Source organism: Columba livia, chromosome 5 (assembly GCF_036013475.1).
Source record: "Columba livia isolate bColLiv1 breed racing homer chromosome 5, bColLiv1.pat.W.v2, whole genome shotgun sequence".
NCBI classification, from domain to species: Eukaryota; Metazoa; Chordata; class Aves; order Columbiformes; family Columbidae; genus Columba; species Columba livia.
Window position 1 is genome coordinate 36,822,681 of NC_088606.1, and position 22,912 is coordinate 36,845,592.

General features: G+C 44.0%; 1 protein-coding gene across 10 annotated transcripts in view; it reads left to right on the top strand.

Moving 5' to 3' along the window:
• Window positions 1–22,912, top strand: part of RAD51B (RAD51 paralog B) — a 441,378-nt gene that overhangs the window by 407,735 nt on the left and 10,731 nt on the right. The gene's annotated exons all lie outside the window — the stretch shown is intronic.

The window sequence follows — 22,912 nt, forward strand, 5'->3', positions numbered from 1 at the left end:
GTTAATATGCTTCTCTCTACCAAAATAAGGGGCTAGTTTTGCAACATGATCTCTAATTAGCAGTCCTGCTGAACAGTCCTGTTGACTTCTTCAAGGCTGCTTGTGTCCGTAAGGATTATGGCATTGAGTGCTGCTCCTTGTACAACCCTAGGAATCAACCATGGAAAGGAAGAATCCTCCTGTCATCATAGAAGGTATGGAAATGGCCACCAGTCTTTCCCATGCTGTTATACCGTTTTGCACAACAGAGGAACAAAGCGCAGCCATATCACAGAATCACAGAATCACAGAATGTTAGGGATTGGAAGGGACCTCAAAAGATCATCTAGTCCAATCCCCCTGCAGGCACAGAAACACTTAGATGAGGTTACACGGGAATGTGTCCAGGAGGGTTTTGAATGTCTCCAGAGTAGGAGACTCCACAGCCTCCCTGGGCAGCCTGTTCCAGTGTTCTGATACCCTCACCATGAAGAAGTTTCTTCTCAAATTTAAGTGGAACCTCTTGTGTTCCAGTTTGAACCCATTAGTCCTTGTCCTACCGTTGGTTGTCACCGAGAACAGCCTGGCTCCATCCTTGTGACACTCACCCTTCATGTATTTGTAAACATTAATAAGGTCACCCCTCAGTCTCCTCTTCTCCAAGCTAAAGAGCCCCAGCTCTCTCAGCCCTTCCTCATAAGGGAGATGCTCCACTTCCTGCATCATCTTCGTGGCTCTGCGCGGGACTCTCTCCAGCAGTTCCCTGTCCTTCTTGAACTGAGGGGCCCAGAACTGGACACAATATTCCAGATGTGGTCTTACCAGGGCAGAGTAGAGGGAAAGGAGAACCCCTCTCAACCTACTAACGACCCCCCTTGTAATACACCCCAGGATGCCATTGGCCTTCCTGGCCACAAGGGCCCAGTGCTGGCTCATGGTCATCCTGCTGTCCACCAGGACGCCCAGGTCCCTTTCCCCTACACTGCTCTCCAACAGGTCATTCCCCAACTTATACTGGAACCTGGGGTTGTTCCTGCCCAGATGCAAGACTCTGCACTTGCCCTTGTTATATTTCATTAAATTTTTCCCCGCCCAACTCTCCAGCCTGTCCAGGTCTCGCTGGATGGCAGCACAGCCTTCTGGCATGTCAGCCACTCCTCCCAGCTTGGTGTCATCAGCAAACTTGCTGATAGTACACTCTAGTCCCTCATCCAAATCATTGATGAATATATTGAATAATACCGGCCCCAGTATTGACCCTTGAGGCACTCCACTAGATACAGGCCTCCAACTAGACTCTGCCCCATTGACCACGACTCTCTGGCTTCTTTCCTTCAGCCAGTTCGCAGTCCACCTCACTACCCAATCGTCCAGACTGCACTCCCTCAGTTTAGCTGTGAGGATGCTGTGGGAGACTGTGTCAAATGCTTTACTGAAATCAAGGTAGACCACATCCACCGCTCTGCCATCATCTATCCACCTCGTTATGTCCTCACAAAAGGCGATGAGGTTGGTTAAGCACGACTTCCCCTTGGTGAAGCCATGTTGACTGCCTCTAATGACCTTCTTATCCTTGATATGCCTTGAGTTGTTCCATCACTTTCCCAGGGATGGAGGTGAGGCTGACCGGTCTATAGTTACCCAGGTCCTCCTTCTTGCCCTTTTTGAAGACTGGAGTGACATTTGCTTTCCTCCAGTCCTCGGGCACCTCTCCCGTCTCCCAAGACTTGGCAAAGATGATGGAGAGTGGTATAGCAATGACCTCAGCCAGCTCCCTCAGCACCCAAGGGTGCGTCCCATCCAGACCCATTGATTTATGGACGTCCAGATTGCCTAATCACTCCCTAACCCAGTCCTCATCAACCAAGGCAAACTCTTCCATTGTCCTGACTTCCTCTGGGGCCTCAGTGGCACAGGGCTCCTCAGGAAGGACAGCCTCCGGCAGAGTAGACAGACACAAAGGCGGCATTCAGTAACTCCACCTTCTCTGTATCTTCTGTCACCAGGGCACCCACCTCGTTCATCAGTGGGCCTACATTGCCTCTGGTGTTAGTTTTTTCTGCCATGTATTTGAAGAAGCTCTTTCTGTTGTCTTTGACCCCTCTCACCAAGTTTAATTCTAAGGAGGCCTTAGCTTTCCTAGTTGCCTCCCTACACCCTCTGACAACAGCCTTATATTCTTCCCAAGTGGTCAGCCCCTCCTTCCATGATCTGTAAACTCTCCTCTTCCACTTGAGCTTACCCAGCAGATCCCTGTTTAATCACGCAGGTCTCCTGGCTCCCTTCCTTGACTTCCTACGTGTCGGAATGCTCTGATCTTGAGCCTGGTAGAAGCAGTCCCTGAACACTAACCAACTATCTTGGGCCCCTTTACTTTCAAGCAGCCTTGCCCATGGGATTTCCCCTAGCAATTGTTTGAAAAGGTTAAAGTTTGCCCTGCTGAAGTCCAGGGTTGCAATTGTGCTTGCTATTCTGTTCCTGCCACAGGAGATCCATTTCATGGTCACTGCAACCAAGGCAGCCCTCAACCTTTACCGCTTCAACCAGACCCTCCTTGTTAGTGAGGATGAGATCCAGTCGGCTCCTAGTTGGCTCCTCCACCATTTGCAACAGAAAGTTATTGTCAAGGCACTGGAGGAACCTCCTAGACTGTGGCTGGCTGGCTGAGTAGTCCTTGCAGCAAACATCAGGGAAGTTAAAATCCCCCACAACAACCAGGGCCTATGACTGTGAGGCTGCTCTCAGCTGACTGTAGAAGGCCTCATCAATTTTCTCACCTGATCTGGTGGCCTGTAATAGACGCCCACAACAGTGTCAGCCCTGCCAGCCTGCCCCTTAATTCTCACCCATACACTCTCAACTCGCCCCTCATCCATGCCTGGACAATACTCAATACATTGTAGTTGCTCTCTCACGTAAAGAGCAACTCCACCACCATGCCTGACTGGCCTGTCTTTCCTGAGAAGGACATAGCCATCCCATGACCACATTCCAGTCATGTGAGCTGTCCCACCATGTCTCTGTAATTGACACCAGGTCATAATCTCCTGCCCGAACACAGGTTTCTAACTCCTCCTGCTTATTCCGCATGCTGTGCACATTGGTGTACAGGCATTTCAGGGAGCGAGCAGAGCACACCGATTTCACCCTAGGGGGATGGGAGGCCTCCCAGTCTTCATCAACTCTAGAGTGCTGCCCCACTGGTGCAAGCCCAGCTACAGCCCCATCCCCCTTCAAGTCTAGTTTAAAACTCTCCAAATGAGCCCAGCTAATTCCTGCCCCAGCATCCTTTTTCCCCTGCAAGATAAACCTTTCCTGCTTATCACTGTCTGGACTGGTGTCTTGTAAAACCAGCTGTTATCAAAGAAACCAAAGCCCTGCCTGTAGCACCAGTCTTGTAGCCAGTTGTTTATGGACTGAATTTTTCTATTCCATCCCATGTCATCACCCAAAACTGGAAGGAGGGAAGAGGAAATCACTTGGGCCCCAGACTCTTTCACCATCCGTCCCAAGGCCTTGAAATCTTTCTTCATTCCCCTCAGACTGCGGGATGCAGATTCCTCCCCACCTGTCTGGAAGATCAGCAGTGGGTAGTAGTCTGTTGGCTGCACCAGATTGGGAAGTGTCCTGATAATACCCCTGATCCGGGCTCCAGGTAAGCTACAAACTTCCCTATGATGAGGGTCAACTCTGCATATTGGGCCTTCTGTCCCTCTTAGAAGGGAATTGCCTACTACAATTACCCTTCTTTCTTTCTTATCAGAGGCGGTCTTGAGGCATGGAGTCAACTGCCTCTTTCTATGTGACCTGGTAGGCAGGCCTCGCACCACATCACCACATACCTCTTCTTCAAGATTCGGGGCCTCAAACCTATTATGGAGGAGCACCTGGAGAAGCAAAGTATGTAGAGAGGGGAGTTGCCCATGGCGCCTAACTGAAACTCACTTCCAGCCCTCCCCATCTTTTTGGTCCTCTGCCTGACAGCGACAGGGCAGGGGCTGTCTTGGGTCTTCCCCCTCTGCCTGAGGGGGCAAGGGGTCCATCACCTTTTGGGGGTATCCCCCTGAAGCCTCTCTGAGTGGCACACCAGGGATTTACTCCACCAGTTGATCTCCTTTTCACACTCCCTGATGGACCTCAGTGTCTTGATCTCCTCCTTAAGTTTTGCGACCATGCTGAGCACATCTTCCACCTGCTCACACCTCACACAGGTGGGGTGCTGGCCATCCTCCCTGGGCAGTAGCAGGCTCTGGCACTCCCTGCAGCCTGAGACCTGAACAGCCACCGTTCGGGGCAGGCCGTTGGTCTGAATTGCTACAGTCTTTTTGAGACAAGCTCTCTGTCTGGACAACACCATGGTCAGCTGCAGTCTGGGACACTGCCAATAGGTGAGACGGTCTAACAAACAAAAAGTGACAACCTCTGCGCCCTTAGTGCATGAGTTACCACGCCCGCTGCTGAAGCACAGTGTGGCTGGTACCCACCCGCGTCACAAACTGGTTGCCCCTTCCAGCGCCAGTACATATGGTGTAGGCCACTTCATTTGTATCTTGCTCAACTGTATATTTTTCCTCCCCTCTACTAGTGGCCCTGTATATTTTCCCAAGGGACATACTACTCAACAGTAAATTTGTCCACTTGTTTGCATGGATATTGTGGTGGAGTAATCTTCTCTCCTTCCTGAATCATCAGTTTCAATATCATTCTACATTTTTGTTGGAGCTATGCAGCACCCTGAAAGTGAAGGCCCAGCAGGCCTGTAAGAACCAGGCACTGTGTGGACAGGCTCTGTGCAGCATCTGCAGTGTAATTCTGTCAGTTCACCTCAGACCTAGCTAGACTCGCTCTTACAGTCTGGAGTTCTCAGCTCTGCTATTAATATTTTCATTCTGTTGTCAATGTATCCATCAGGGTCCACTAACTTCTAAGGAGTCTGCAAAAGATCAATGAAAGCAGCAAAAATGGTATCAGGAGACTTAAATTCATGGCATAATGGTCAGACACTCCTTTGGAAAATGGCCCCTGTTCCAGTTAATTTCTGCAAATGAGTAGAGACATAAACAGCGGGGAAGAAATTATCAGGTGCAGAGCACTATCATGTGTCCAACCTCAGGCTGTTAGGGATGTTTGGGAATCATTCCCATCTGATAGCAATTTAGGCACTATTATAAATGAGTTGTTTCTGTCAAGGTCCTTGAGAATGGATGGCTGCATCACAAAAAACAGCTTTACATTTTGGATTAAATGGATTGATGATGGTAATCCCAACAGAAAAAGAATAAGAGAACTGTAATGGGAGCTCAGCAATCCTCTCAGCTTGGAAGCGATCCATTGGTTGTGAGAGTGGTGGGAGAAATTTGAACTGGTCTTGAGCTTTCTGTATAAAGAGTATTCAACTTAACTGTTTGTCAAGATTTAGTTTTATTAAATATGAAGGCTGCAAAAATTAATAGCTTTAAAAGGTCTCCATTTCTAGAAATGTGCTCCTACCTTTTATCTTATCTCTAGAAATTCTTGTTTATCCAGCATAAAAAAATCCATGGACAAATTCTGCCTTTGAGATCTATAAGCCTGATCAATGCTTTAAAAGCCCTGGAAGCAGTGGCTTTGTTTATCTCCAGAAGTCCAAGAATAAGCTGATTTTGCTATTTTTAATCTATCCGGAAATATGCAAAGAAGAGAGCTTAATTGCAAACAGACCAAACCTTACATAGGAAATGGGTATGTCTCTTGGGGGCACCTAAAAAGTGAATATCTGAAATTAAATTCATATACTCTTCTCCCTTGCTCCCTGAAGCACGTACTCTTGGAATGAAAAGGAAGGCTGTGTGCTAGAATCATATCCCAGTAGTTTCTATTCATTATAACACTCTGGATATCTTAATATTCAATTAAGAGATATTTCCCAGCATGTATGAGCTCGAGGTGACTCGTATGTGTTTGTAATGAAACCATTAAAGAGAACTGAGAAAAATTAGAAAAATAATGGCTCCATTGCTAGGACCTTAATTTCCTTACCAGAGAAAAATGAAGCAGGAGTATTGTGATTCCAGAATTTCACCCACACTTTTCTCAAGAGAGCGCTACCACACCCAGCCAACAAACAATGGCGAAACCTCGCATCATGAAAGTGGTTCCCATCACCTGCCCAGGACTGTCTTTTTCTCACCTTCCAAATATTACGCTCTGTAATGGGTAACATATAACGTCCTAAGGTGGACCAGGTGCATTTAGTTTAACTAAAAATCTCCCCACCCAAGGGAGAAAGGGAATGGCATTGTTTTTGTGTAGGCACAGCAGCAGACTCTGACTGCCAGTACCATTTCTGTGTTAGCTCCCCCACAAGTCATTGCATGACCATTGAGCACATCCCACATTGTTCTCTCTGTAAGTGCCCTATGCTGCGTCATGGAGCTTGAACAGAGCACTGGCCCAAAGCTGTGTGTTCCTGCAAGTTTGGAAGCAAGCCCGTCTCAAAGGTCCTCAGACATCAGGTGCTTATCTGTCAGTTGAGCATGCCTGGCTGTACACTCCAGGCAGCGGTGGCACGGCTGGGCACCCTCAGTTACCCTACAGTCCTGCCACCACAGCCATTGTGCCACCTCACCAGGCAACACCCCGGGCTAGGAGAAGGAGCCACAAACACGGCTTGTGTCCGCACCAGCTCCCTGGCCACTGCACTGTGGTGCCCGCTCGCCTTCAGCGCAGAAAGCTTTACCATGCCCCAGGCTATGGGTAGCCTCTGCTGTGCTCTCAGGGACACAGTGTTTCTTGAACTCGAATCCTAGCCTCCATACTCTGTCGTCTAATAGGCAAAATGGTCTGGGTAACATCCTAAATGCTGAGTGGCTTGCCAGCAAGAATGCACACAGGGGACCCAAGATCTGTAGATTTATTGCTTGTAAACCAAAAACTATATTAAAAAAAGAAGAGATAAAAATAGATGGGGAGCTTGGGGACCGGAAAAGCAGCCAGTGGAGATTAGATGCACTGCTGGTTGACTCATCCAGCTTGTTTTATTGTAGCTCAGTTCCAACAACGGCTGTATTATTTCAGCTTTTGTGTAGTGAGCAGACATTTGTTTTGCATCGAAGCTTTTTCACATAAATGTGCTCCATTTTTCATTTCATCTTGCATTTCCCAGCATTTCTACTGGCAATTACAAATGGGAGAGGTGGTGGCTCCAAAAGAATATTAGCCAACTTCTCAGCTGGTATAAATCAGTAACACCCCCTGTATTTAATGGAGCTATGCAGCTTTATACCATTGACTCTGCACCAACTGTTCTTTTAAAATGTGTCCCACCTTATAAAGAGCTGTGTTTTCTTCAGTGGTAGATTCTGAAATTAAAGAGAAGTATTGGACTGACTGCCTCACGGAGCATGTGCAGTGCACATCTTGGCAGGATCAGCTTCCAAACATGTGGTTCTGTTCAATCTGAGGGACTTGTTTGCAAGGAGCCACCGAAGAACAGCCCGTGGTGTCCTGTCTGCCGCCATCCGCTGCCTGCTTGCCCAGAGCCTCGCAGTGCTTGCACTCCCTGCCTCACTGCAATTCATTAAAACCATTCTGTGCCTGCATGTCAGTGGCTATGAGGAACAGTTATGGTGAAAATATGTGGAATGTGTGTCAGGCTTTGTTAGCTGTTCGCAGCTTGCTTCACAGCTTGGAAAGTGCTGCCCTGCCAACTTGGGTTGCACTCAGAGGCAGAGGAGTTCTGTAGAAATGGATTTGGAAATAACCACAGGAAAAGAGAAGTGTTTACCTTGAATGAGATGAGATGAGATCAGGTGGATCTACACATGCGGGGGAGGTTGCGCATGTGCTACTGGATGGTGGTATTCTGCAGCTCCTAGAGAGCACGTGGACTGAAGGCACACTTTGGGTTCTGTGCAGCTTTTCAGAATAAAACATTTAAAGGTGATTGCATGACACAGAACCTGGTATCAGGTGGGTCACTGCCCACCCACGTTCCTATACCTCTTCTTATTAGCCCTTGAACAAGCCGGCCTCTGCTGTGTTGCCAAGTGAGGAATAGGTATCTGTATATTTTTTCTGGGATTTTGTTATGGTTTTAGTCCAGATGTTTATTTGCATGTTGTGTTCGTCAGTTTCTCTGTAGAAATTACACTGTGTTATGGACAGTGTAGCTATGCTAACCAGAAAAAATGCCTTTATCTCTTCGTTTTTTTCATAGCAGTGTGGAGGTGGAAGGGAGAATCTGCCAAAATTTGACTTTGTTTCATCAGAATCTGCTCCCGTATAATGGAAGCTGTATTATATAACAGGCTTTTCCATGGCCAGCTTGTGAGTAGTGTTTGTAGCTTGCAGCCCATCTCTGACATGGACATACACAGATTTTTTTAAAAAATCCAATTGAAACCCCAATTTTGAGACTCAGGCAGCTGTATAACGAAAAAGAAGGTCCAAGTTGATAGACAGTTAATTTCTATAAGCACATTTGAATAAAGTTACTATATAAGTGCCTGAGTTATCATCAACTATTTTCAACAACACCAAAAAATGGCTCTTTTTTTCTCATAAACTTTTCAAGCTCATGAATTTCTGATGACAGTCACTTACAGGAATAAATGGTGAGCTATTAGCAGCTTTGTGGAGGATTGAGATAAATTTGGGTCCGAAATAAATGAAGACCTCCATAAGAGGTAAAGTTAGGAAATAAGTGTGTGGGAAAATTGGAGTGAGTCAGAAGGCAACAGGGAAAAGGAAGCCACAGTACAAATTAAAGATTGCAAGTAACGGGGCTGGGTGCCAAGAGCCTCAGAAAAGAGAAGAAAAAAAAAAAATCCTTGATTAGCTAAACTGTTTGCTTTACTATATAAAAACTGACCTCCTTGAGGAGCCCTGAGCCCTGGCCTCCTGGGAGTCTGAGTACGTGCGGACGAGCTGCTGCCCTGCTGATGGCAACACGAATGCTCCAGCACTGATCTTCTGGCCTGTGGGTTTCCAGGTGCAAACGCGGCATCTGGCAGAAGTTCTGCCTGCATCAAGCCGACAGTGCCTCAGTGTTTTATCCGGCCTGGCAATATATATTTTCTTTCTTTTGCAAATGACTACAATAACCCCAGTTCCAGTAGCTATGTGTGAGCATATGTGTTGAAGGGAGCCACTGTTTCTGAGCAGCTACAAGGTGTAGGCCAAGTGTGACTTTTGAGGGGACAGGTGAGGGACAGAGATGGCATGACAAGCCCATGCCTTCAGCCAAGCTCAGCCCCCAGTTCTGGCTACAGCAGCCAGTGGGGCCCCCCAGGTGCCCTCCTGGATACAGAGCTCTGTCTGTTGTGCATTGTCCTTGTTGTGAGTGCCCACTCCCCAAGGAATATCCCCATCCTCTTGCCCCAAGGCCTCTACCCCTGTGCAAGAGATGCTCTAGCACAGAGATCCTTACACAAAACCACCAACCAGACCTGACACATGCCATCTTAATCCAAATGCTCATTAGTGTCATCATTTGCATTATGTGCTGTTCTTGATATTGATGTTGATATTATTGTCTTTCTTCCCCTGATCCATTAACAATGCCATCACCAAGTTGAATCATTGCTGCAGAGGGGGAAATTCAGGAACTACAGGGAATATGCTTAGGCACCTAACACGTGTGGGTGTCTTTTTCATGCCTGCTGACACTTTTTGAATGCGAGTTCTGTTCCAGACACAATGTGAAAGAGGAGCTATCGCAGACAGAGCTGCTCAGAGAGCACAGACAAGGAGAGATATATATGGAAACCTTTTGTCAGCAAGTCCCTCACTTTTACTCACAAAATTGTTACATGCTGTCTAAATGTCCATATTCCTCCGCTCTGTAACTGCAAAAATCCATAAGAGAGGTTAGCTCATGAAACTACCTTTTACAATTTAATTAAGTAATATAAAGGCTATAAGAGAAGAGCTCTTTTTTTAACAGCAGAAGATGGAAGAATGGCAGGGCTTCTTTGTAATGGAACAAGATTGAAATAACTGATACTTAACATTTGTAAAATCTTCTAGAAATGAACTTTTCTAAACCCTTCTGTTGTAGGAGGATATTATAATCCCAGTTTTACAGATGGGGAAACAAAGATGCTGTTGTATTCACAAGGCCTCTAGAAGTCACGTAGACATAAAGCTCAGTTCCTGAAGCAGAAATCTGTGTTCAGGCCTGGGACTATACCTCACTGGGACTATATCTCAGATGTTCTGCTGTTTCTTGTAAAACTGCAATCGCATGGGCATCTAGTTGCAGGTTTTTTCTGTATACCAAAGCTTTTCATCTATGCAAAATCATTCACTGTGGCAGAGATTGCTTTGTCTGGCCCTAAAAATGCACAGGGCTGCAGGGTGTGCAAAACATGTCTTAAACAGTTCTCACCTTCCTTGTTTGGGTGTATTAAGAAAGATGAGGATGGTCAGATGGAAGCAGTTTGCAGGGGCCTTGAGTGTGAAGTTTCTGGATATGTGAGATTTGCTGTGCTTAAAGGTGTATTCCAGCATGCTCTCTGAGGAAGGAAACAAAGATTTTAAGCCCAAGTGAAATCAAATCCATCAAGCAAGCTTAACTCAGGAATGTGAGAGTACAATGCTGACAGCAGGGGGATGTCACTAGAAAAGGAAGAGACAGTATCCGCTAGTTTCTGTTCATACTGCACTGTTCATGCCTGAGTCTCCAAGTCTGCAGAAATGCCAATGAACTCTCAGCACACCCAGTTGGATGTCTGAGTGCTTCTGTCTGCATGTTACAGATGAAGAAACAAAGGCACAGGAGGTTGTGTGGTCACGTAACACTGTGGCATTAGATTTTGGGTGAAGCTACCTCACGTAGTTACCAGATGCCTAATTTAGACCTCGTCTGGCATCTCGTTTCAGTAATATTGCCCAGGCTAAAGACAGTCCAGGGCTTCTGATGTCATTATTTAACTACTAGGTAACACCCTCCTTTTAGTCCTTTTTATGGGGTTCAACAAAAGGGGAGAGCAAATCACCAAATTGTCCCAGAATTTGAAACTGTTGATATAGAGGTCCATTATTTCTGCTGATGAGGTGAGATGTTCCAGAGTCAGGAGAGCATCAGAGTAGAAGGTGAAGGCAGCCGGGAGCTCGGATGCAAGGTGACCATCATACAACAGAGCACACTACTGATGGGTCAAGTGCACCCAGCATTCGAAACCATGTTAATGCCATCAAATTGCTGGTAGACACTTGTTAACCAGACAGAGAGAAATGGAATATGAATAGTTTCTGAGTATGAGCCAGCTGCACGCACTGGAACTATTTCCATCACAAGTTTTTTTATTCTGTTGACTTTTTTGAACATAGTGGCCTGTTTTCTAGCACAGGTTGAAGACATTTGGAATCACAGTATGATTGGCGTAGCAAAACCAGGAAAACAATGACATGAAATGGGAGTTAGTCACATAAGTAGAGTGCATTAAACTGATTCTATATAGCGTTTTCATCCCAAAGTGTTTGAGAAATTTGTTTATAAATGGATTCCTTCCCCATGGCTCAAATGCAGCCACCTCTGGGCTGAACTGCAGTTGTCTTCATTGCCCACCCAGTGCTTAGGCTGCTTGTTAAGGATTTGCTTTATTATGCATCTGGTGTTATCTGGCTGATCCTAATAAAATGAGAACTTTGCAGCACCTCATTCAGATTCTCAGACTGGAAAGAGCAGTTGTTAATGCCAAAGGTCCTAAAGTCCCTGAGTTTTTCAAGACAAAATTCAGAGAATTGTGCTAATACGCACAACTTGCAAATAGTTTCAACCAACATCATATAAACTGTGCTCAGTGAATCCCAAGGACCAGACAGTGTTGCGTACGTCTCTGGAACTGGAGCATCACATACACAGTGGTCAGGGTGACAGGTCATGTTGTTCTGGGTTTTTTGTGTCTTGACTCTGTTTCTTTACTCTTCTTCAAGACCTTCATCACTCTGATGACACCTTTTAAAATGGCAGAGAATTCAAAGACTGCAAGAATGAATTTTCTTTTTTTTTTTTTTTGTCAGGCAAAATGTCAGTAGTTGACTTACTTCCTTAATGTGTTCCATCTTGATATAACAGACCTAAAACCAGATCACAGCCTAATTTTTCTGAGTAGCTGCCAATTTATTTTGGCACTATTTCCTAACAACTCATTGATTAGAAATAATGGAACTAGAATGGTAGAGCATTTAGGTTTATATTTTACTGAAGACCTCTTACACTTATTCCTGCTACATTGTCATGCCTTGTTTTCCTCAACTGGTACATGATGGCCTGTTTAGTTGTACTACCTTATAATAAGCTTACCTCAGGGAAGCAGAAATAGCAATCAAGAGAGGTTAAATAATTCTTCCTAGCCAGGATCCACTATTCATACTTCACCTGAAGTCAACAACAAGGCTGAGAATACTCTCAGTGATAGGCTCATATACTTCCCACTGGATCTTATTCCCATCATAAGCAAAATATTTAAGCAAATCATCGCATAGAAAATCTAGCTCTGGATTTTGCATCATGGCTTTTTCATCAAACGCTCTAGGGATTGAGTTTGAACCCACCAAATCCCTCCCAATCTGCAAACCATAAATTCATAACTGAAAAAAAATAATCTTTGTGTTCATGAGGAGAGAGGGCTATGCCAAGCCATTTTGGCAATCACAGTAAGTGGGTTATGGTCAGTTTTCTAACACAAGCTTCTCATAAAACAAAAAGGACAGGAAATTTTTTACATTCATGGACAAATGCCAAATCCATCCCCTCTATCTGAATGCACCGATGCTCAGCTTTTGTTAGTATTCATTGCACAGAAATTACTGACCTCCAGTTTTGACCATGTAGCTGCAAGAGGATTAGGTCAGTTCTCTTCTGGGGAAAATGCCACCTGATGTGTAGTGGTAAGATACCACAGGGCCACATGCTCTTTAACGACCTCCTTCAGTCTCTGGAATTGTTAAGCTTTGTGGTCAAAGTCTACTGCCTGTCTTTTGGTAGCGGTGCCCTGGGGCTGACAGGTCACACACCAGGTCACACACATGGAGCTCCCCTTCCAATGAGTCCTCGTGCCCACCACTTCTGCACTCAGTCCAGCTCCTCTGTGACCTTGCTGTATAGCTTGCTATGATAGTGTGTCTCCCCAGCATTTTATAGCTGTTGTGAGAAATGAACATTTTTGTCCGTCTAGCCCAGCTTAGGGTTTGGTTTTTTTTTCAGGACAGCTCTGAAGCCTTTTACTGTGTTACTCTGTTGTTTTTTTTTTTTCTGCTGATCTTAACATCATCTGATCTGTGTAAATGCTGAAAACTTGGTACATCATCAAACATCTGCTATATTTTTGGAAAAACATCTCAAGTTTGGTGAAGCAATCCAAATCACCAGAAATTGTGATTCTCAATTTGCACAAAATGCGTGCTCTGTTTTTTAAGGGCTTCTGCCAGACCCTGCTGACACATGAAGCATAAGAAAATATTTGGCATCAGCCACTTCCCCAGAGATTTTTCCTCTTGTAGGTAGTGGAAAATGATCCCTCTCTACACATGTATCCAATTCTTTTAGGTCTATTCATAAGCAAAGGTTTCATCTCTTTTTTTAGCATAACCATTCTGATGGTTCCTCTGTGCAGTTTATGGTAATGCATATATTCACCTCCTTTTTTAGCCTCTGCTACAGGGCACAGGGAACCATGCCAGTGTTGTAGATTGTGGAGCAGTCCTCAAACTCTTTTTCAGTGATTTCATCCCCCAGTTTTCCAAAGAGAAGGGCCTCTTGAGAAGGCTGAAGACTGGCTGTTGTTTCACCATCCGGCTGCATTTCTAACCCCCTTGCAGGAATAAACCCGCCACTACTAGTGTGGAGCGTTGTCTGTTTCCTCCATGGCACGGCTGGTGCTGGCACTGCTGCTGGTGGCACACAGGCTCCTGCGCCAGCGCCCACCTTCAGACCAGTGAATGACGTTTGCTTTATCGAGCACGTAGTCTTGGGAGCCCTTGACAGCTGAGACACCTCTGTGAGCACACTGTCCCCCGCCACAGAGCTCAGTACCACTGTCCTCCAGGGCATCCCTCTCCTCTTGACACTCTCCAAGTGTCAAGATCCTGCTTGTTTAGATACTCTGTCCAACGATATGCCAAACACTCCTCATTGCTGAGACTGAACTTGGTGTTTCATTGCACTGAATTTCAGGGATAAGGGCCTGCCATGAAGCTTGGATGCGTGGTTCCTCTTCCAGTTCAGGGGATGTTCAAGTCCTGGCTTATCTGCCATTACCTGGGAAGCTCAACAAATCAGACTTACGAAGCAGGCCAAATGCAGACAACATTTAAAGCTCCATGGCCCCTTACTAACGGGACTATGCTGTGTCAAATCTCAATAGCTTACACTTAGCAGCCATGTCATTATGGAGTACGGGCACATAACTGCTGTTAAAAAGAGAGAGAGAGCGCAAGGAAAAATAATAAAAAAAAGACAAAATGCAAGAGGCTTAGGAGGCCCCTGGTTTCCTTAATGGAATTAGTCCTTCCTTTATGAATTCCAGGGCTAGATGCTGTAAACGTGATTCACATACTCTCTCCCCTCACCAAAGCAGAAAGATCTGCTGGACACATGTTCGGAGCAGAGTGGGGGAAGATATGACGTGACTCAAGAGCCTGGAAGGCTAAAAGGAGTAGATGGGGGAGAGCTCTGCAGCCCTTGATCTTTGTAAGATTTACTGCCTTTGCCTCTTGCAAAGATCTCTTTTTTTTTCCTGGAAAATTGCTAGCTTCTAGCAATTTACAAAAAAGAAAAAAAATTGGCTGGGGCAGTAAACAAGATCTTTGAAGGGGGAAGGAAGCCAAGAGAAAGTCAGGCCCATTAGTCACGCAGCTGCATTTCCTGTCACAAAGGACCCCAGTTGAGTAATCACTCAAAATATGCTTGTTATTTTTTCCTATTTTATTTTCACTTTTAGCCTGCCAATATCTACTGTAAGAAAAAATTAAAACATGAAAAAGTCTTTCAGACTCAGAGGGGAAAACAAAGTAGAATCAGGCATTGATTTACATTATTTTTCCCTTTCTTTAATTTTCATGGCCTAAAACCACTTCAGTCATATGAGAGGAATGTTGGTAGTGCAGAGTGGGTCTGAGACGGTCCCAGTGTTTTCAGGGCATAAAATTTCAGCAGGATTGTGGGTGTCAAAGTACCTAGGCTACAATTCCAGCTGCTGCCATTAATTTACTCTACAACCTTGACTGAGTCATGTATTAATTTATCTGTAATTTATTATGAAAAGTAAAGATGATCATAGCTTCTGCATAATTGTTTTGTCAGGCTTCATTAATAGTGCTTATAAGTAATGTTGGGTTTTCTGATGAAAGCTTTGTAGAACTATTTGTCTAAGGGAAAATGTAGTCAAGACGGAAAATAAATAAACTTGTAATTTAAAGCAGAACATTCTTATGAATAGATTTTAAAAGAACTTACATAAAAAGAAGTGAAAATAGGAACAAGACTATGAAATAGAAGAAGGAAAATCTTGCTGACACTCTCTTGAGACACTCAGAGGAAGAAAAATACAGCAAACCTGTCACAGGGAACAACCCTCTTTGTAACGTTGGAAGAGACCACATGACTGATTGACAATACCACCTCCTCACTCTGAGATCTTGGATTACAAGGTGCTGGCGCTGGTTGATCTGGTACCAACTTCAAAAAGAGGCCACAGATACACGATGAAAGTAAAGCTAAAAAAACTCTGTTTTTCCAGATTGCTGCAAAGAAAATACCTCTTTTATCAACAAACACAACTCCAAAATACAAACCCCCACCTTTTATTTACTCAGAAGTAATGAGTATGGTGACCAGGCCACCTATAAAGAATGGCCATAAGCATGCTTCAGGGCACGTAACAGTTTGTAACTCGCATTCCTGACCGGGGTACCTGACTATAAGCCTATGTGAAAATGATTGCAAAGGGATTGCAAATCCCTGTTTGGATTGCTATCTAAGTAGAGAGTAGCTTACCCTACATAGTAACATGACTTCAAATACTGCACAAAAAAGTGAAGCTTACATTTGCATGTAAGTGACTGGTAATGTCATATAATTCTCTAATTTGCGTGCATTTGATACCGCAGATGTGCAATGCTTTCAAACCACAGTTTATAAGCAGATGTGATTTACACAGTAATGTAAATCACAGCTTCCTAAAGCTAGTTAAAGGGTGTAAACTCAAACAAATATGTGATTTACCCCGATTTGGTTTAAGAGAGACTTTGAAAAGCTGTTTACATGTGTTTTTAAAAGCACTTCAGAATGATTGTTTACGCATATTTACACTGAATGCAAAAGTAAGAATCTTGTGAGTCATGACTCAAACATGAAAAATTCTGCTCCAGATTATCTTTATAGATTATGTTCATCCTTTGTCTTTCCAAACAGCAGGCAAGGCAAGCTGTGCTCCTCCACGGGCACGCAGTGTGCACTCCCTGTTTGTGGTCAGAGCTCTCTGCTTCTCTCACACCAAATGACTTTCACTGCTACATGTCCCAGTCTGCTGGATCCCCACATCATATGACATTCTATGCAATAGCAGTAGTTTTATATCCCTAAAACTAGGTCTGTCATAATGTGGGTTTATGAAGTCCATTTCCAATGATTATTCATGTCTACACAGTTTTGAAATCATATACTGGTATGCATGAATGAATTGAAATTATTTGTTTACAAGAGCAATGTAAACATTGTGCATTTCCTGTTATGAGTACCACAGTAGGTCATATTTCCTATAGTAGCACTGTAGGGATGTATTAGTATAAATCACACCAATATCTAATAGATCAGAGTGTGTAATAAATAATAACCACCAATAGAATGGATTATATCTGACCAGTATTTGAGTAGTAACTAATATTTCCCTATTTATTTACCTGGTTATCTTAGGAACTTGTACGGCTCTGTCGCCATGGTGCCTTAGTATCTCCAAACCTCTGAACCTTTGAGATACCTGTTCTCTCCACACAGGTCTGATGCATATTAGTACAATTATCCCTGTGTAGGTACACCACTGAATTCCTAAGATGAATGACTTGCCCAGGATAACCTCAGAAGTCTGTGACCTCTTGATTCACCTGCTGGCTGTGAAGAATTATTCTCTCTCTTGCACAGATGGGAAGCTGAGTCATAAAGAACTAAAGTTACGTGACCATAAGCACACAGATAGCAACAGAGATGGAATCAAAACTGGTGTACAGATCCTCAGTCACTGACAGGGTGCATTAAGCTACTCTCTCCTGTCTTCAGTGAGCTGATCGAATTGGGTAAAACAGCTAGCAGTTGTTGCTCTTTCCAGTGCAATGCTTCTGTGATGTGTGTGAAGGGGACTTTGCAAATAATTGCTCACCAAAAAGCTAAATGAAGTGGGGAACAGGGCAGTTGCTTAGTACATTGACAACGGTACTTATCAGCCCTTCTATGAAATTGACGCATGAATCTGGGCAATTACTCCCCATCAACATGCTGCCATTTTTCTAATTTAATATAGGTATAATAACACACTTGGAGGTCCAGGCACAAAAATAACCATATAGTGCTGCGCCACTTCTTATTTAAGACAAAGGAATGACAGACAAAAGGAACCAAACAGGAAGAATAATAATTCCCACTTAGTTGAATGAAGTTTCTGTGATACAACTCAAAAATCTCTTTCTTGAAATAAGAGAGGCTGGTAAGAATATTTTAGTCTTAAGATTTACATTGCCAGTGGACATGTTACTGCAGGGCTGTTGTGCTAGGGAGGGCGTAGACTTAGCAGCTGTGGTTTGGGGGTTCTGCACATCTTGCCAGTCAGCACTGGATGGAGACCTCTGGGTCTGTCTCAGAGCTGGTTTTCTTTTCCTCCAAACACAGCATGGGACTGTGGAATTGGACAATGTATAGCAGACATGTTAACTTCACTTTCCAAGCAAAACTGGCTATGAAAGGGTTAAGCCAACTGATTGCAACACCTCAGTAAAATTGGGGGAGGTGGAACTTAAGTCGCGAGTCTTAATAAAATGCAGGTGTTTTATTGTTAGGTTTAAAACTCCTTGTTTTCAGACTCCAGCAAGCATTTAAAAACAAGAAAAAAGTGCCATTGAATAAGAAACTTGGCAACAACAGGCCATGCAAGGCATTTACAGAGAATGCAGCATTCACTGGCTGAGGCCTACCTTAAAGTTCAGGGAGGGAAAACAAAACATAAATATTAGATAAAAGACACCTCTCACACATGCATGTGGCCTCCAAGGTAATACAGCTGGATTTAACTTTTGACATTCTCCTTTCCACCATCATGACTTTTCTGTCTTACAGCGCCTGCAGAATACTTATACTGTCATTTTTCAACATTTCTTCTTGTTTCCAGTCTGGTTGGGTGCTCAACAGGGTGACAGGCATCATGAACACTGCAGCTGCAGCACAGAGGTAACTCCACTGTGCTTGCAGCTGCTTTTCTGGCAGGGATAGGACCCTTTTTGGAGAAAAAAGAAAAAGAAAAAATAAAAAGAAAAAAACACCACTACCAAACAAACACCACCAAACTAATAAAATGAAGTAAAGAAATCATTATTCACTGTTTTGTCCTCTTTCACTTTCCCTCCTTAACCCAAGGAAGCAGAAAATTTTGGGGAGCACCTTTCAATACATTGCAATGAGTTTGGGTTACAAAGTTAAATGATTGCTCTGGACTTCGAGCTTTAGCTTCAAGTTCTTCATGTATTTGGAGAATAAAAGTAGTTATGATTGACTGAAGGGAAGTGGAACATGAAGAATCAGGCCTAACATTACTGTACCATCATCCCTGTGGGCCTTGCTGTTGTGGAGATGAGCTGGATATTTTTGGTACCTGTATAGTGAAAATAGTTAACTAACTGCCATCCAGAAAAACTCATCCCCTGGGAGAAAGTCAAGCATTGATTTCCCTGGCCTTAGCCATGGTGATATAAATCAGCTGTCACTACTAGGTTAGAAGGACAGAAATAGTCCATGGGGTACCTGATAGAATGGGAAGGAAAGAAGTAACTCTCGGGTTTTGATGCAAGAGTTTCACAACTCTAACGTAGTAGGAGATGAACGATCTGCCAGTCATTTAATTTAGAAGACTGACAGGTGAGATGCAAACAGTACTAAGCAAAAAGACCACAAATGACAGGCAGAAAAGTCTAAGGCAATGAATACAAATGACACTGATGGAGCTGTTGAGTTTATAAACATTAGTACATGCCACTCCTTGTTCACATGGAGCAGATAGCTTGAGTAAATACAGAAAACTGAAGAACAAAAATTAAAACCTTTCCTAATCAGAAGAGGAAACCCAAACAAGCCCAAGCTGTGTGCCCTGTGTGCACCATTGCACAGCGGCCCTGCTACAGCTGCTGCACTGGGCCATCCAAAGCAAGGGGCTGGAACACCGGCATCAGGCGGAGGCAGCAGGGGCGAAAGAGGAGGGTGAAGTGTAGATCACACACCTCTGAGAATAACCATTCTTGACTCCCAGGCATCATCAAAACCAGAGGTATTTTTAAGAAGTATCTTATGAAGGTGCAGTGGAAATGCAAACTGCAGATTAAGAGAGGAAAAAAGAGTAGAAATCTTCATTAAGAGTATCTCAGAAATCCTTGTAGGAATCGTTATGTTGGCCTGCAACATAACATTTTCCTTGAGGAGAATCAAACAGGAGAAGTCTCTGTCACCATTTGCTAGCTGCGCCCAATTTTAGGTCTTCCCTGGCCTTCTCCTTTCCCCCTTCGCTCTGTGAGGCTGCTTTTCATCCCACTCCTACTCACCTTTGCAACTGCCAGTTCCTGTTACTAGTGTCAGCAGTTCTCGATCTTCTCAGACAGCCCTGCTGTCCTTTGTGCCTTGCCACGTGAGGGAAACAACCCTTGCTTTCTGTTCCCTCCAGAAAAGTCACTGCAGCTCAACCTCTGGCAGAGCTGGGCCAGCCCCTGCTGAGCACAACCCCTGCCCAAATCCAGCGTGTCAGACTGCAAACACTGGCGGTGCCTCTGGCCTCAGAGCAGGGACATAGCCAAAATCAAAGTCAGAAGCATGGTTTCTTTAGTCTCTATTCAAACTGGCCTTTACTTTTTCTTTCCAGTCTTACAATTGTGCTTATCTTTTCTGATGTATGTTATCATACAGAGTCACTGAGAAGTAGAGGATGGCTTTGCAATAGAACATGTACAGCCAGGCCAGAGTGTTCTCAAATTAGCTTGTGGCAACTTTGAAATAATTGTGCTGTCAGTCATCAACAAACTCAAGATAAGTACTTTATACTAGTACTAATTATTAGCAATAATCACTAGTGGTAGGCCTTGTGGTTATCCTTGCAGATACTGTTAACTCTTCCATATCATACAAGAGAGACTCTTCATCTAAACAAACGCACTGTTTTCTGTGCTGTAAAATTGTCTTGTCTTTGAGTTAAAGAGTTGAGTTATAATCGTTGCATCCTGTTTCTTATTCCTCCATCTTTGCGTGATGAAAGTTGCTCTTCCAAATTTAATTTCTCTCCTGTGTATTTTTCAATGACCCCCAAAAAAAATCCTTTGCAGCTTTCCTCTCTACATATAAAATGAGGTAGTTAACTATTTGTAAAAGAAACAAAGATCCTCATTTGAAAGAATAATAAACAGGTAACTCCTCGTAGACGGTGGCACCAAGTCTGAGATTGTGCCAATAGCACAGGGAACAGAAAAGATTATTTTCAGAATACTGAAGATCAAAACCTTTGTTTTTATACACCTTAGTGTATTTTAAGAAATGGTTAAGGATATTTTTAATCTTATTCTCCAACTTGTGTAAGTGGAGTAAAGAATGTCTGCCCTAGTTTATTTTTTATTTCTTCTAGCCTAGCGTAAAAGGTTTCAGTGTTTTACCTTTTGACAGGTGATCTGTAGCTTTTTTGGTGGGAGTGAAATTCCTGAAGTGCTTACATGCAGAGCAGCAGGACTCAGTGGCCTTCATTTCACAATAGGTTAGAACTGGATTTAAAGGGCAGTCGTGCAGATGCCTCCATCCAGCCAGGGCTCAGAAGGGATAGGTACGAGTACAAAACTGTTTGCTTTCCCTTCCCCTTGCATTACTGTGGGATACTTGCAAACATTTAATTAAAGCTATTGTATGCATGCTTAACTTGGAGATATCTGTGGTTCCTTGAAGCCATTACACAGGAGCACCAAAGAAAATAGAAGGGAGTCACTGAAGGAAAATACAAATGAATTAGAAAAGCATAGCAACCAGAGAATACATTTCCCATAATACAACAGTCAAAGGTCATGAGATCACAGATGCTCAGTTGCTCATGCATATCTTCTATTCTCTCCACTTGCATGCTTGCTCCAGAGAGGGCAAAGATTTAATGAGGATGGGGCTAGCTTTAGCAGTTCTCACCCTTCCTCACACCCTACATCTGAAAGAGCATTGAAAGCCTCTTTGAAGTTGGAATAGACACACATTGAACTGTCCCAGTGCACACATACAATCTGGGGTTTTCTCATCAGGTACAAAAATACAAGGTGACTGTTCTCTTCCGGCTGCCCTGGATGTGAACAAAACAATTGAATCAAAGACTTATTGAATTTCGGGGTGGAAAGGAGTTTCTCCATTGCATTTGTCTTTTCAGCCTATAGTAGCGGCCCTTCTCAGTCTCACAGTTTCTATTAGCCAGTTCATTTTCCCTAGCTCCTTGAGGAGAAATCCTGTGCAGACAAAGCAGTGCACTATTTACAGGAAGCTTGGCAGGGTCAAAAAGTGACTGTAAAAACGATCTCTTGATAAAACACACAGAGTATCTGCTCTGATGTAGACTCTATTAGAACCTGGCAATCTCTGATTTGCTATCAGGACCTTGAAGGTGATTTCAGAGTCAGATTTGTTAAACTTGGTGACATTGTAAGTGTTATCACGTGTCATTAGCAGAGCTTACTTAGTTGCTCCAAGTCCCACTTAATTTATCCAGCTCACTAGCTGCAGCTTCTGACCTACTTAGTCACTTCCTGACTTTGATTTTCGCCTTAAAGCTTCATTTCTGTGTTGGCCTGTGGCTGCCATTTAATCTTAATCAAACTTCCTTGGACTTCCATTACTGTCAAACTCCTCTCACCCTAATACCCACCCTTCTGAGTGCAAGAAAACTGACTTACAGCCAACAGTCTGCCTCTTATGCTGTAAGTTCATCTTCACTTTGTTTTTCTTCCTGTATGAGTCACTCCTTCCCTCTCTCTGAGCCACGGTGCTTCGCTGTTCCCCTCGGCCTGTGCACGCCTTTGCTGCAAGGATCTGGTGAGCGTTAATGCATGTGCCCAGATACCATGTGCAGATTCGGAAAATGCTGAACACGAAGAAATCGAGTTGGCCACAGGCTGCTACAGAAAGTCAGCAAGTTTAATGTGCTTTTGCCTCTGACCAGAAATGATGACCTACTCTGTCCTTTTACACCAGGGGTGTCAAACTCATTGTCACCGGCGGCCACATCAGCCTCACAGTTGCCTTCAAAGGGCCGAATGTCATTTTGGACAGGAGTAGTTACATTTATACAGTTCTAAAATGACATTCGGCCCTTTGAAGGCAACTGTGAGGCTGATGTGGCCCCCGGTGACAATGAGTTTGACACTCCTGCCTTACTCCTTTCTTAAGAGCTACTTATGCAAAACACAGCTATTTAGTCTGTACCTCCCAAACCTAGCATCTCCCCTGCTATTCAGGGCACCTGTTAACTGTACAGGTACGGTAAGGTGAGTGCCAGCTTAAGAAGTTCACTCCTACTATAGTAACATGTCTATAAAATAGACTTCTTTGGCCAGTTTCCTTCTATGACTACAATCCCATTTAAAGATGTTAATCCAGTACGATGATGACTTTTGCCTGCACAGGGGCACTTCTGAGCTGGTGAGGCCTGTTGTTTTCATAACTTCTTTCACCAGCACAGAGAAG